This window comes from Protopterus annectens, chromosome 10.part0, assembly GCF_019279795.1.
Source record: "Protopterus annectens isolate FY-2018-M chromosome 10.part0, PAN1.0, whole genome shotgun sequence".
NCBI lineage: Eukaryota > Metazoa > Chordata > Ceratodontiformes > Protopteridae > Protopterus > Protopterus annectens.
In genome coordinates, this window is record NC_056744.1 from 1,178,587,295 (window position 1) to 1,178,599,969 (window position 12,675).

Consider the following 12,675-nt stretch of genomic DNA (forward strand, 5'->3'; position numbering starts at 1 on the left):
AGCTACTGTAGGCCTGCAGTACTCACTGATAAACCCCAGAACTTATTTATTTTATTTATTTTTATTTTTATTTTACATTTGATCTGAAGTAGGATATTCATTTGTCTGCAACCTGTGGGTTATGGATCCGATATCGGATCCGAACCGGCATAGTTTTCCAGCTATGGATCCAAGCTCTCAGCTCCTCCCCTCACCCATAATGCCCTGCTCTACCCTCATGACCTCAGATCTTGTTTGCCGCGCTGGTAACTAGATGTGGATTTCATAGCTCTCAGCTAAGTGGATTTTCTTGTTTAAAAATAGAGAATTTTTTCCTTCTTTAACAATTTTTGTGTGAAAGTTGTAGGTTTCCTATTATTATTGACTGTTTTTAGTTTAATTTAATTTTCAGTAGTAATTTTTATTCCCTCCCTCGCTGGTACGTGAGTGTGTGTGAGGCCTGTGTGCTTCTTTATTGTTTAAGTTACTTCTGTAACTTTAGGTTAATTTTAGTGACTATGGCTGAACAGCCTAAGTCCATATTTTCTAAATGCTCCGAGTGTGGCCATAAGCTCTCACCGGCTGATGGCCACACTCGATTGTTAAGTGTCTTGGGGTTGAACACCTCACATCTGGTTGTTCCATTTGTGCAGGGTTCAACCCCAGGGCACTGAGGGAGCGGAGGTCCAAGCTGGTCTTGGCGGGTCTTTACCGCGGACTCGGCTCCGACCTCCGCTCCTTCGGGACTCCTGCGGCTGCAGTTGTTCCCCTGTGGCACCCTCCTGCTCCTGGGACTCAAACTCCCGCTTCAGGACAGGAGAGGGATGCATCTAAAAGGACCGGAGGGAGAAGCACCACGGCGGGCCGAGACCTCTGTTTCGCCCCGCCAGCCAAGCGGCTTCTCCCCGGCTTCCTTGTTGCGGTCTCCTCCTTCTCGGCTCCGGTCACCTGTGTGCTCCTCACCGGGTCCTGAGGAGGAGGAGACCCGATCTCCGTCGAGGCTATCGAGGAGGCAGACCAGGCCTACCTCGGTAGCCTCGAGATCTACCCATAGCTCGATGCTGATCTGGACCGGATGATGAGAAGGTTCATCCAGGCCCAGATGCAGATGGGAGTGCTCTTGCCTCCCCTCCGGAGGAGCTCAACACCCTTTTAAGCCTATTGCTCCTTCTCCGACCCGCTTCCGGGTTCGGAGCAACTGGAGCCGAGCAGCCGGGCGGGGAGGTCGGAGCCGATAGTACTTGGTACCGGATCCGACCATGCCCTCGGTGCGTCGGACCCGATCTCGAGCCTGGATCCGAGCCGGATCCGGGGATCGGTGCTCGCCGGCGCCGTCTGTGTCGGGCGCACTGTCGCCGGATCCGGTGCTTGGCGCCGGCTCGATCCACTCTTCGGATCCGAGGGGAGCCGATTGCCGGATCCTTTGGTCGAGGTCGGCTCCCTTCGCTTTTGATGTAGTGGAGAGGGCTCTGTTGAGGTCTCCGGACCCCGGCACTTGCCGGCTCCGTCCGCTCCCTCTGCACTGGGCCAGGCTTCCACCATCCGGCCCCTGGGACAGCCCGTTTCTGTGCCCCAAGTTGCTCCCATGGAGCAAATTGCTGCTGCGAGGACTCCTCTGACAGCCCCCAGAGGAGGCTCCTCAAGCATACGCGGCAAAAGGAGGCACATTGACTCCCTGAGTCTCTCACTGAAGACACGGACTTGGAGGAAGGGAAGGCTCCCCACGGTCACCCCGAGGATGTCTCCTTCGGAGACATCATGGAAATGCTCCGTATTAGGGGGTGGTCTGCCCCAAGTCTTCCTCGGACGAGTCCGTGTTCTTGGAGGCATTGAAGCGGGCCCGTCTACCTCTTGGGTGTCCCCTGCCGACCCCTGGTGGACCTTATTACCACCAGGGCGTGGAAGGAACCGGACACCGTGGAGCCAATTCCCAAAGACCTGATAGAATCCTTAGCCCTTCTGACAGGACCCATTGGAGTAAGGGGCCTCCTGTAGATGCCATGTTGATGGCGGCCACAAAGAGGAACTGGCTCAGGAGAGTCCCTCAGTCCACCCACCGAGCAAGGAGTCTCGGATGATGGACCGCTTGGGGAAGCGGATGTTCAGTTCGGCGACCTTCTCGGTAAGGGCGCTGAACTATTTGGCACATGTTATTCGGATGCAGCGAGACCTTATTAAGGAGTACGCTGCATCCCCCCCTGAGTCCATTTCGGAGGAGGACAGAGCTCTGCACTCCACCAAAATGGCCACTCTTAGGTCAGTCACAAATACTTCTATGCGGCTACTCTCCCATGCTACGGAGGGCCGCTAGAGCTGCGGGACAGGACTGGTCACTAGACGTCAGGCCTGGCTCCGCCACTGCGCTTTTCTGAGCCCTTCAAGGCGTCGTTTGAACGCCTTTGATGGTTCTGCTCTGTTTGGCAAGACCGTTCGCGACGTTGACCCAGAGCGAAGGACGGAAGACGCTGTCTGCCGTCGGAATCCGCTTCTCTGCACCCCAGAGGCCCTATTCTAGGAACCAAAAGGGTCAGAAGAAGATGTGGTTCGAAGTCGCAGCAGTCCCAGCCTGCTCGGACAACCAGTCCTTCCGTGGCAGAGGAGGACAGGAGGACGCCGCCCTAGAGGCAGAGGGGCTCCCAGAAACTTCGGGTCCAGGGAACCTTTCTCTGAACGGCCCGCAGCAACCCTGAGGGTTGCCCGACTGCTCTACTCTGGAGGCAGTCGGGGGCGTTCGGGCACCTAGCGGCATGGGAGTCCATAACATCGGACCGCTGGGTTCTCCAAATCATATCCAGGGATATCGCATTCCTTTCCTTCACCTTCCAAAGTTGAAGTCCCTCCCAGGCGTACCACCCGGTCAAGGGAGGCCGCTTTGGCAGAAATTGGCCATCTGCTAGAGAAAAGAGCCATCCAGCCCGTTCCCCAGACCAGATCGGATCAGGGTTCTACTCCAGGTTCTTTTAGTGCCAAAAGACGGGGAACTAAGACCAATCCTAGACCTCTCTCTCTTGAACCTGGCAGTCCCCAAAGAAAAATTCAATGGTCACTCTACAATCTATTCTCCCCTTCTGGGAGAAGGCCACTGGATGTGCTCGATAGATCTCAAGGACGTGCTACCACATCCTAATGGACAGGCGCTCCAGGAGGTTTCTCCGCTTCGGCTGGGAGCCAGTCACTACCAGTTCGGGTCCTTCCCTTTGGTCTCACCACAGCCCCAGGGTGTTTACCAAAGTACTAGCAGTGGTAGCGGCCCACCTGAGGCTTCAGGGGTGCAGGTCTTTCCTACCTGGACGACTGGCTCCTTACCGCCCAACAAGGCATCTACTTCTCTCGGCGAGACTCCTTTCTCCATCTTGCTTCATTTCTGGGCATCACAATAAATACAAACAAGTCCAACCTGGCACCCACTCAGCTCTTAGATTTCATAGGGGCCAGACTAGACACAAGGAGTTTACGAGCCTTCCTCACTGCGGACAGAGTTCTAAATCTGCAGCTCCAGGTGCGGGCCATTCTCCATTCATGTTCTGTTCCAGCGGAGTTGGTCCTGAGGGCTCTAGGGTCCATGGCTTCGTCGATAGCACTTCTTCCTCTTGCCAGGCTCAATATGCATTCTACAGTGGACGCTCTTAGTACAGTGGTCATACCTTGCTCTCCCCATGCATCATCCCATAGCGATCAGCAAGGCTTGCAAGCGGTCCCTCTTGTGGTGGCTCCACTCCCGGATCTCCACGAGGGTCGCCCATTTTGTGCTTCTCCCCTCTCGCCACGGTGACCACGGACGCCTCCCGCCTCGGGTGGGGGCACTTGGGCCGGACAGTCCAAGGCACGTGGAACGATTCAGAGACCTTACTGCATATCAATGTTCTAGAGATGAGAGCAGTGCTCTTAGCGTTGCTAGCACTTCAGGACTTTCTTCCCTTGGGAACAATTGCGATTCAATCGGACAATATGTCTGTTGTCTGGTACATCAACAAGCAAGGGGGTACAAGGTCTTACCCTCTTTGTCGAGAGGCCATGAGAATCTGGGAATGGGCAACCTCCACCAATCGCTTTCTCATAGCAACGCACATTCGGTCGGTCCAACATCCTAGCGGACAAGCTCAGTCGCACCATTCTGACCCCTTACGAGTGGTCTCTCAATTGTCAAGTAGCGGAACGCATATTCGCACGGTGGGAAACACCTTCATGTGGTCTTTTTGCCTCTACCTCAAAAAACAAGTGCGACAGTTTTTTCGCTCTAATACCTCCTCCCAGAGGTACCCCAAGAGACGCTCTGGTGCATGCTTGGCCACCCGGTCTTCTGTATGCCTATCCACCCTTGCCTCTGATGCTGCAAGTTCTTCAGAAAGCCTCTCGGGTGGGTTGCAGAATGATTCTCATTGCTCCATTCTGGCCTCGACAGATCTGGTTCCCCTTCCTAAGGTCTCACTCGGTGAATCCTCCTTGGATTCTAGATCCCATTCGGATCTGATATCCCATCCTTCCTGCATTCCTCCTCCGAACCTGGACAACCTGAAGCTGACCGCTTGGCTGCTCCAGTTCCACTCTTGATAAGGACTCCCGGTATTTCTTCTCCGGTAAAGGCTATTTTAGTGGCGGCTCATAAACCATCCACTAGAAAGGTTTACCGAAGCAAATGGAAACGTTTCTCTGTGTGGGCGGAACGGCAAGGCCTAGATCCCTTCACGGTTCCTCTCCCTGTAGTGCTTGATTTTCTAACCTCTCTCTTTAATGATGGTGCCAGCAGTTCCACAGTCAAAGTTCAACTGGCGGCTATTTCTCACTATCACATTGGTCAAGAGTCTAATCCTCTTATGTCAGCCAAATTGTGCAAAACTTTTCTTAAGGGTACTTTCCTTCTCAGGCCCCCTATTACTATTCTATTGCTGACGTAGTTAGACACAGCTTTCTGTATGTTCTACAGAAAATGTTACTAGACTTATTGCTGACTAGGTTAGATTATTTGCTAGCTTGCAAAACATTTTGAGAAAAACAACCTGGCCTTGGGCTTATTTTAGCCCACCTTAACTTTTCAATCCTTCAATTGTGCAGTTCTAATACATGTGTTACATTTTGTCTAGATTCAAGGTACATTTCTAGCTTTGGTACAAGTAATGCTGACTATGGTTTATACTTTCAAGCATCTATTGTTTTCTTTATCAAAGCTTCTAGCAGCTGCATACTTTCTCATGGCATAAGCAGAAATGAATATCTCTTTGTTAAGTTTCATGTTATTAGCAGAAATGAAATGTCTTATTCATGACATTAACAGAAATGAAATGTCTCTTGTTAAGTTTCTAATAGCTGTGCAGATTCATGCAGTGTGAACAGAATAAATGTATTAACCCTTTTAAACCTTGAATGCACTAAGCATGCATATTACTATTATATATTTTTCTAACATGGTGTTAGAGACGGTATGGCTAAACTGACTTAAGGCACTTGCTTGGAACTGATGGAATATACAAGAGTGAATCGTCCCTATTGTATGTATACTTCGCAAAACAGGTCAGAAATGAATTTCAGATATTAAAACTTGTTCAGCACTATTTCTTATTTTCAAAATATGAAACGAGGTATACAGAATATTGTAAATGATATTCACATAAAAATATATGTATGATATTGATAAAAATATTCAAATTACTACAGAAAAGTGTTTGAAATAAAGTTTGAATTGCATAAAATTAATAAAATAAAGGGAAATGAACGCATTTTTCAGTACATGCTTAGTGAATTAATATTTTTCGTATTAGTCACTGATTTATCAGGTGTATAAAGTGTTTGCATGTTTGTGCCATATTACAGTAAAGTTATTTCATAGAATGCAGCCATTTCAGAGCATATTTCACAAAGTACAGTATTTTGAGTTTATTGTGCATTTGAATGTTATTACAAGCTAACAGACCAGTTTGTTCGTACATAATTACATTGGCCATGTTTTCAGTGTATTTGTACATACTTTATGGGTGTGGCAGATGGATTTTGAAAACCCAGTGCACTTGTGTTTGACAGTAATATTGCTGAGAAGTGGAGAGTATTTGAGCAAGAGTATGACATTTTCATAAAGCTGACCATACAAAGGCATTTATTCTGCTTAATCTAACTGGGTCAGAAGCCATAGAAAGCAAGCACTTGCTATCTATACAGGAGAGGGGGAAAACTGTCATATTGTTGTACTGGCTGAGTCAAGAGAGGACTCGTGAGTGCTTAAAACATAAATTTAGAGAAATGTGTAACCTCTAGACAAATGTTACTATGGAAAGGAACTTATTATACACAAGGGATCAAAAGGCTCGTGAAACTTTTGCAGTATATATAACTGACCTGAGAAATAAGACTAAAATGTGCAGATTTGGTTATTTAATTGATGAGTTGATAAAAGACAGACTTGTGTGTGGTATTAAAGATGATGCTGTGAGAAATCATTTGCTTTGTGACAGTGATTTAACTTTGAATAAGGCCATTGAGATTTGTCAGATATATGAGCTCATATAAAAGCATACAACTATGCTTACAAGTGAAAATAGCTCTAGAAGACACAGTGATAAAGCTCATGTTGATAGTATGCAGCACGTGGTTAAAAGAAACAGGCCCAAGCACATGGCAGCTACTGTAGGCCTGCAGTACTCACTGATAAACCCCAGAACTTATTTATTTTATTTATTTTTATTTTTATTTTACATTTGTTAACTGGGGGTGTCTAACTGAGCTGAAAAGGCCCTTTTTCAGCAGAGGCCCAGGGAGAAAAGCTCCACATAGAAAAATTACAGATACATTTAGTGCATCTGTGCTAGACAGATTCCAGATGATCTTTAATAAAACAGAATAGGCAATCGTGGCTGTAATCCTTTACTGGAACCTGTCTATCACAGATGCACTTTCTAGCAAATTCCAGAGTTCGCACAGTCTCAGTGAAGCATAAGAGTGAGTCAGCAAACTCAAAGCATGGGCCCCAGCCCAGTTTCATTGCCAACTGTTATAATTGTGGTGGAAGTCATGAATCTAAAAGGGAGAAATGTTTAGCTTTTGGTCATCAGTGCCACAAATGCAGTAAATGGGATACTTTTAAAAGATTTTGTAAATCAAAAGGCCCACATTCTTTTATTAGAAGGGAACATTTTAAGAAATGAGTTGATCAATTAGAAAGCTGCAACCCTACTCTTTATGTTGGTGTGTCAGTGCTTCATGAAACATTTAATGCAGTAGATTTAAGGGCAAAGAATGAAGTATTTTGTACTGTTTGGATAAATGGCAAACCCACAGAGCTCAAAGTTGATACACATTCCAAGTGCATTGTCATGTCAGCAGAAACATTTGATAGAGTGTGTCATGGTGAAAGGCTTGATTTGGCAAGGTGTGCGAAGCTTATTGCTTATGGAGGTGAAGAATTTCAGACTGAAGGCTCCGTAGTGCTTTCATGTTATTCTGTTGGGAGATGCTACGACTTGTTATTCTATGTGGTCAAGAGGCACATCCAGTCATTATTAGGGCTCAGAGACAGTTTGAAAATGGAACTGCTTTCATTTAATAAGGAAGTCCACCAAGTCAGCTTAAAAGACCACTATTCTTAATTTCACCCAACATGTTTTTCCACCTATGATGATCTTTTTGAAGACAAACTAGGCAAACTTCCAGTTGTGTACTCCATGAAGTTAAACCCAGAGGTCAGTCCAATTATCACGCCAGCACGTAAAGTTCCAATAGTCATGCAGGACAGAGTCAAAGCTGAAGTAGATAAAATAGTGCGACAAGATGTGATTTGTCCAGTTGCAACTCCAACTGAGTGGATATCTTAGCTCATAAGAAAAGCCCAGATGACATCAGAATATGTATCGATCCATGAGATTTTAACAAAGCACTAAATAGACCTCATCATCCAATGCACACAGTCAAAGAGGTCGCAGCCTTGATGCCAAATGCCACTGTTTTTTCTGTGTTAGATGTAAAGAGTTCATTTTGGCAAATTCAGCTTGACAAAACATCCTCATTGCCCACTACTTTCAGTACTCTGTTTGGCAGGTACAGATTTTTGAGAATGCCATTTGGGATGAATTCTGCAAGTGAAGTTTTTCAGCGTGCAATAGAGCAACAGTTTTCTGGGTATCCTTGTGTTATTATAGTAGACGACATACTAGTAGGAGGTAATGGTGAAGTTGAACATGACAGAAACTTCAGAAAAGTTCTAGAAAGGGCCCGCCAAGTAAATCTTAAGCTCAGTTCACAGAAGTGCACATTCAGGCTACAAAAAATTACTTATGTTGGTCATTTATTTACCAGTGCAGGCCTATGACCAGACCCTTCTAAGCAAACAGCCATTCTCGAGATGCCAGATCCAGACAGTGTTAAAACCTGCAATGTTTTCTTGGCATGGCCAACTATCTAGGCAAGTTCGTTCCAGACTTGAGCCAACTTTCAGCACCACTTAAAGAGCTGACACGTAAAGATGTATCCTGGTCTTAGTTAGAGCAACACCAAAGAGCATCTGATGTCCTGAAACAGGTAATTTCTAGTCTACCAACTCTCAGGTACTATGATGTTTACAAACCAGTTACACTTTCCTATGATGCTTTGAAATTTGATCTTGGTGCAATCATTCTACAAGAGGATCAATCTGTTGCCTATGCATCAAGAACTCTTACCCAAACTGAAATGCAGTATGCACAGATTGAGAAAGAGCTTTTGGCACTTGTGTTTGCATGTTCGAAGTTCCATGATTATGTTTATGGTAGATCTATCCAGATCAAAACAGACCACCAACCTCTAGTCACTGTCTTGAGAAAACCTATGCATTCAGCTCCAGCCAGACTGCAATGTATGATGCTGAGACTGCAGAGGTATAATTTCAGTCTTATCTACAAGAAAGGCAAACTTCTTTATCTTGCTGATACATTAGCAGATTGCCCAGAAACACCACAGAACAGCATGAGAATGAGAATCTTGATTTTGAAGTCATGGAAGTGAGAAATTTTTCTTCCACATGTCTTGATGAGCTGAGAGATCACACAGCCACAGATCCAGTTTTACAAAGCCTCAGCCACTTTATCAGTCAAGGATGACCGTCAAAGCAATATAGTTTACCTCCAGAAGTGCAACCTTATTTTCCATACAGAGATGAGATTTTGTATGAGAAAGGTATCATTATGAAAGCTCCGAAAGTAATGGTTCCAAAATCCTTGGAACCAGAATAAATTACTATCTTGCATTGTGGTCACCCAGGAACCAATTCTACTAAAAGAAAGGTGAGAGAGCTAGTATTTTGGCCTTCTTTGTCATTAGATATTGAGAGAGCACTTTCATCTTGTTCCGTGTGTAATAGTACTAAACCATGTCTAAAGAAGGAACCACTTCAGATAAACCAGATTCCGGAACTACCTTGATTGACAATAGCCACATACTCTTTGAATGGAATGGTTAACATTATTTGGTGTTAGTAGACTCTTACTCCAATTGGTTCAAGAATGACCTATTTCCTAACCTAGCATCCAGTACTGTCATTACTAAGATGAAGCATGATTTTGCAGTACATGGTAGTCAACACAAAGTTATTTCTGACAATGGCACACAGTTTACAAGCACACAGTTCAAATGATTTGCTGAAGAATGGGGACTTTACTCATGTCACAAGTAGGCATGAGTACCCACAGTCAAATGGTTTGGCAGAACATGCAGTTCAAAGTGCAAAACAGTTACTAGAGAAATCAAAATGAGGTAATAGTGATGTTTTCCTAAATCTCTTGAATCTCAGAAATGTTCCTCATGATAAACATCTTGGTTCACCTGCTCAGAGACTTCTGTCGAGACAAACCAGAACCACATTACCTATCAGTAGTCAATTGGTGGTTGTATGTGTCAAGAACAACAGGTCAGTGAAAACCAATTTGTTGAAGAAGCGTTTAAACCAGAAGTTCTGCTATGATAAAACCAGCAAACCGCTCAATCCATTACGAAAAGGAGAAGTGGTAACATAGAATGATTTCCTCACTACTGTAGACACATGATGCTCAAGGGCTAGATAACCATCTATGTGTGTCCCTAAGTTCCTAACTACTGGGTCAACTCTGCGGGGTGTGTTGTCAATATGTTAGTTACCAGGGGTGAATGACTTCCCAAAAGATACTGTTATGCATTTCTTGACATTTAGTTTTAGTATGTGACTCTGACACCAGATGTTTGTCTGTGTCAGCCCCTCCTGGAGAACATTTGTGTCAGTGTGAGATTCAGTAACAGCTGCTAATTTGCAATCATCTGCAAATTTAGTCATCTAGAGACCACTGACATTAGCCTTGACTTCAGAGAAGTAAATGGCAAAAAGGAGTAGTCCAAGGACTGATCCCTGAGGGGCTCCACTTGTGAATGGCATCTTTGTAGAGATGGAATCCCCAGTTCTAACTTCCTGGGTCCTGTCTGTGAACCATCCCTGGCAAAGCAGTGTGGTCTGTTGACCATCTCCTTACAAGCTGACAGATATTGCACTGTCTTAGAATGACACCAGAAACTAAGCCAATTATTAAAGTCAATCATCTTTTGTTCGTTTTGTGGGATCACCCTTGGAGAAGATAAAATTCTGCTCAGTGCTAGGCTCATTCCAGCCTGAGATGCATATTCCGAGAGCTCCATGATGTCTCTCTTCATATAGACTGGGGAGGTACGTCTCAGGTCATTTACTCCCTCATGGACTATGACTGAGTCATACTGGCACTTGTGGTCCAATCACCTGAGTGCATGTGTAATGTGGTGGATCCTAGCCCCTGATAAGCAGCTGACCTTGACTTTCTCCTTACTCAGCGTGGTGAGAGGGACATCAGTGTGTCTCATGATGGAGTCTCCAATGACCAGAATGTTCAGAATGTTGGATTGTGTAGTGGCTTGCTGTATGGGCATAGTGTTAGAGGCTCCATGAGATGTGGCTGTATGTGTTGATATGGGTGTTGTTTTGAAAAAGTGAATTTGGGGCTGCTGAGGGTATTTGTTGTGTGTACTTCATCTAGGAGGTCTTTGTGGTTTAAGAAGGTTGCATTAAGTGCATCAGCATATGTGGGTGTATATGTCTGCTTTGAATTGTGTGTGATGGGTACAGAGTGTGTACTACTGGCAACATTATTGATATTAGGAGTACTTTTATGTGAGAGCTTTGCCTCCAGTGACATTGTGTAAATACATCTCTCACATACCGTATTCTTTTTGTTTGAGAATTAACTGATTGTCAGTAAACATGAGGCAATTTCTGCATTGCCTCAGGATGCCCATATCCACCAAACTGGTAACGGAGATAGTGGGAAAGTTCATATCCATGGCAACAGACCCTTTTTATTGATTAGATAGCTGGAGTGAGAATATAAAGCAATGTCAGATGTATTCAGTTTGCAACTCTGGGGACAGTGCTTGTCACTGCAAACTAGTTGTCCTGTGTGCAACTAGATATTGGAGAAATTTCAGTTGTGCTTTTACAAGAGAAATGTCACTTAAGGTGTTTGAGTTTGTACAGGGCACGGCCAAACACTTGAGGGGAAACTAATATGTTGACCCTGAAAATTTAAGGATAAAGTATTTAGGCAGATGTTCTTAAGTTTGAAACAAATCAAGCAGTACATACTGAAAACAAAGAATTAGCTTGTCAAGAATGATGAAAACGGGAGTTGCATGAATGGCTACTGCTTGGTTGCTGTTAGTGTTGGTCTCACCACAGCTTCACTCCGCTGGGGTGCAATGCTCCTTTGTTTCTTCTTCTCACCAGAAGCAAAATGTTAGGAGGACACCAATCACTGATGTCATGAATGATCATAAGACTTAGTGGCCTTGGAATATTTATAAAATCTATGAATCTGTAAGCAGTGCATATGAATGAATGTGAGCATCAAAACCTGGAAAAAATGTGATTTATGCAAAGCTTCTCAGCCCAGTATCATGCAGCTAAGAAGAGAGGAATAATAATTCTGTAAGTAAACAATAATCCACTTGTGGTACGTAGAAGGAGTGAAGAAGAACAACCAAGGAAGAGTCGTTGTGATAAGAGGCTGTTGGATGTGGGGGGGGGGGGTCACACTGGGATGTATACATGTTCCCCCAAAAACAACACAAAAGGAATTAAAAATATGAGCGAGATAAATTCTCAGTAGGGACTTTTAATAATAGGAGGGGATTGGAAAGTAGTGTGTGAGAGGGAAGATGCTAAAACATTGTCTTCCCCCATAGTGCCTTTTAAAAAAGAATATGCAAAGAAGAAGTAGAAGTTTCTTAAGATATGCTTCAGATTTCTTTAGCCTGTAGGATATTTCTAAGTGAGTAGGGAATGCAAAAGACTTTACATTGTTTCCCCATAGACACTTCATTTGGGATGGGTTGGATAGATATTACAGTATCACTAGAACACTCATATAAAGTAGCATTATTCTATACTTAACCTGATTACTGTATCACATCATGCTGCCTTGGTGTTTGAGGTGACTTCCCCAGATTTTAAGGAAGGAGACAGACACTGGAGATTTCCTACATATTGGTTAAAAAGAGAAATTTAAAAACTGAGTAGGTGGAGAGTTAAAGAATCTCTTATGGACGTTTGATATCAATTGGGATCATTTAATTGAGCAGTGAGACTATTTGAACACAAGCAGATAATAGTAAATAGAACATGGAGTTTTGGAGAGAGAGAGAGAGAGAGAGAGAAAATAGTAGAAAGGATTTGGAGAGTCTAAG

General features: G+C 44.5%; 1 protein-coding gene across 1 annotated transcript in view; it reads left to right on the plus strand.

The window, feature by feature from the left end:
- Nucleotides 1–12,675, plus strand: part of LOC122813548 (intracisternal A particle-promoted polypeptide) — a 618,994-nt gene that overhangs the window by 385,898 nt on the left and 220,421 nt on the right. The gene's annotated exons all lie outside the window — the stretch shown is intronic.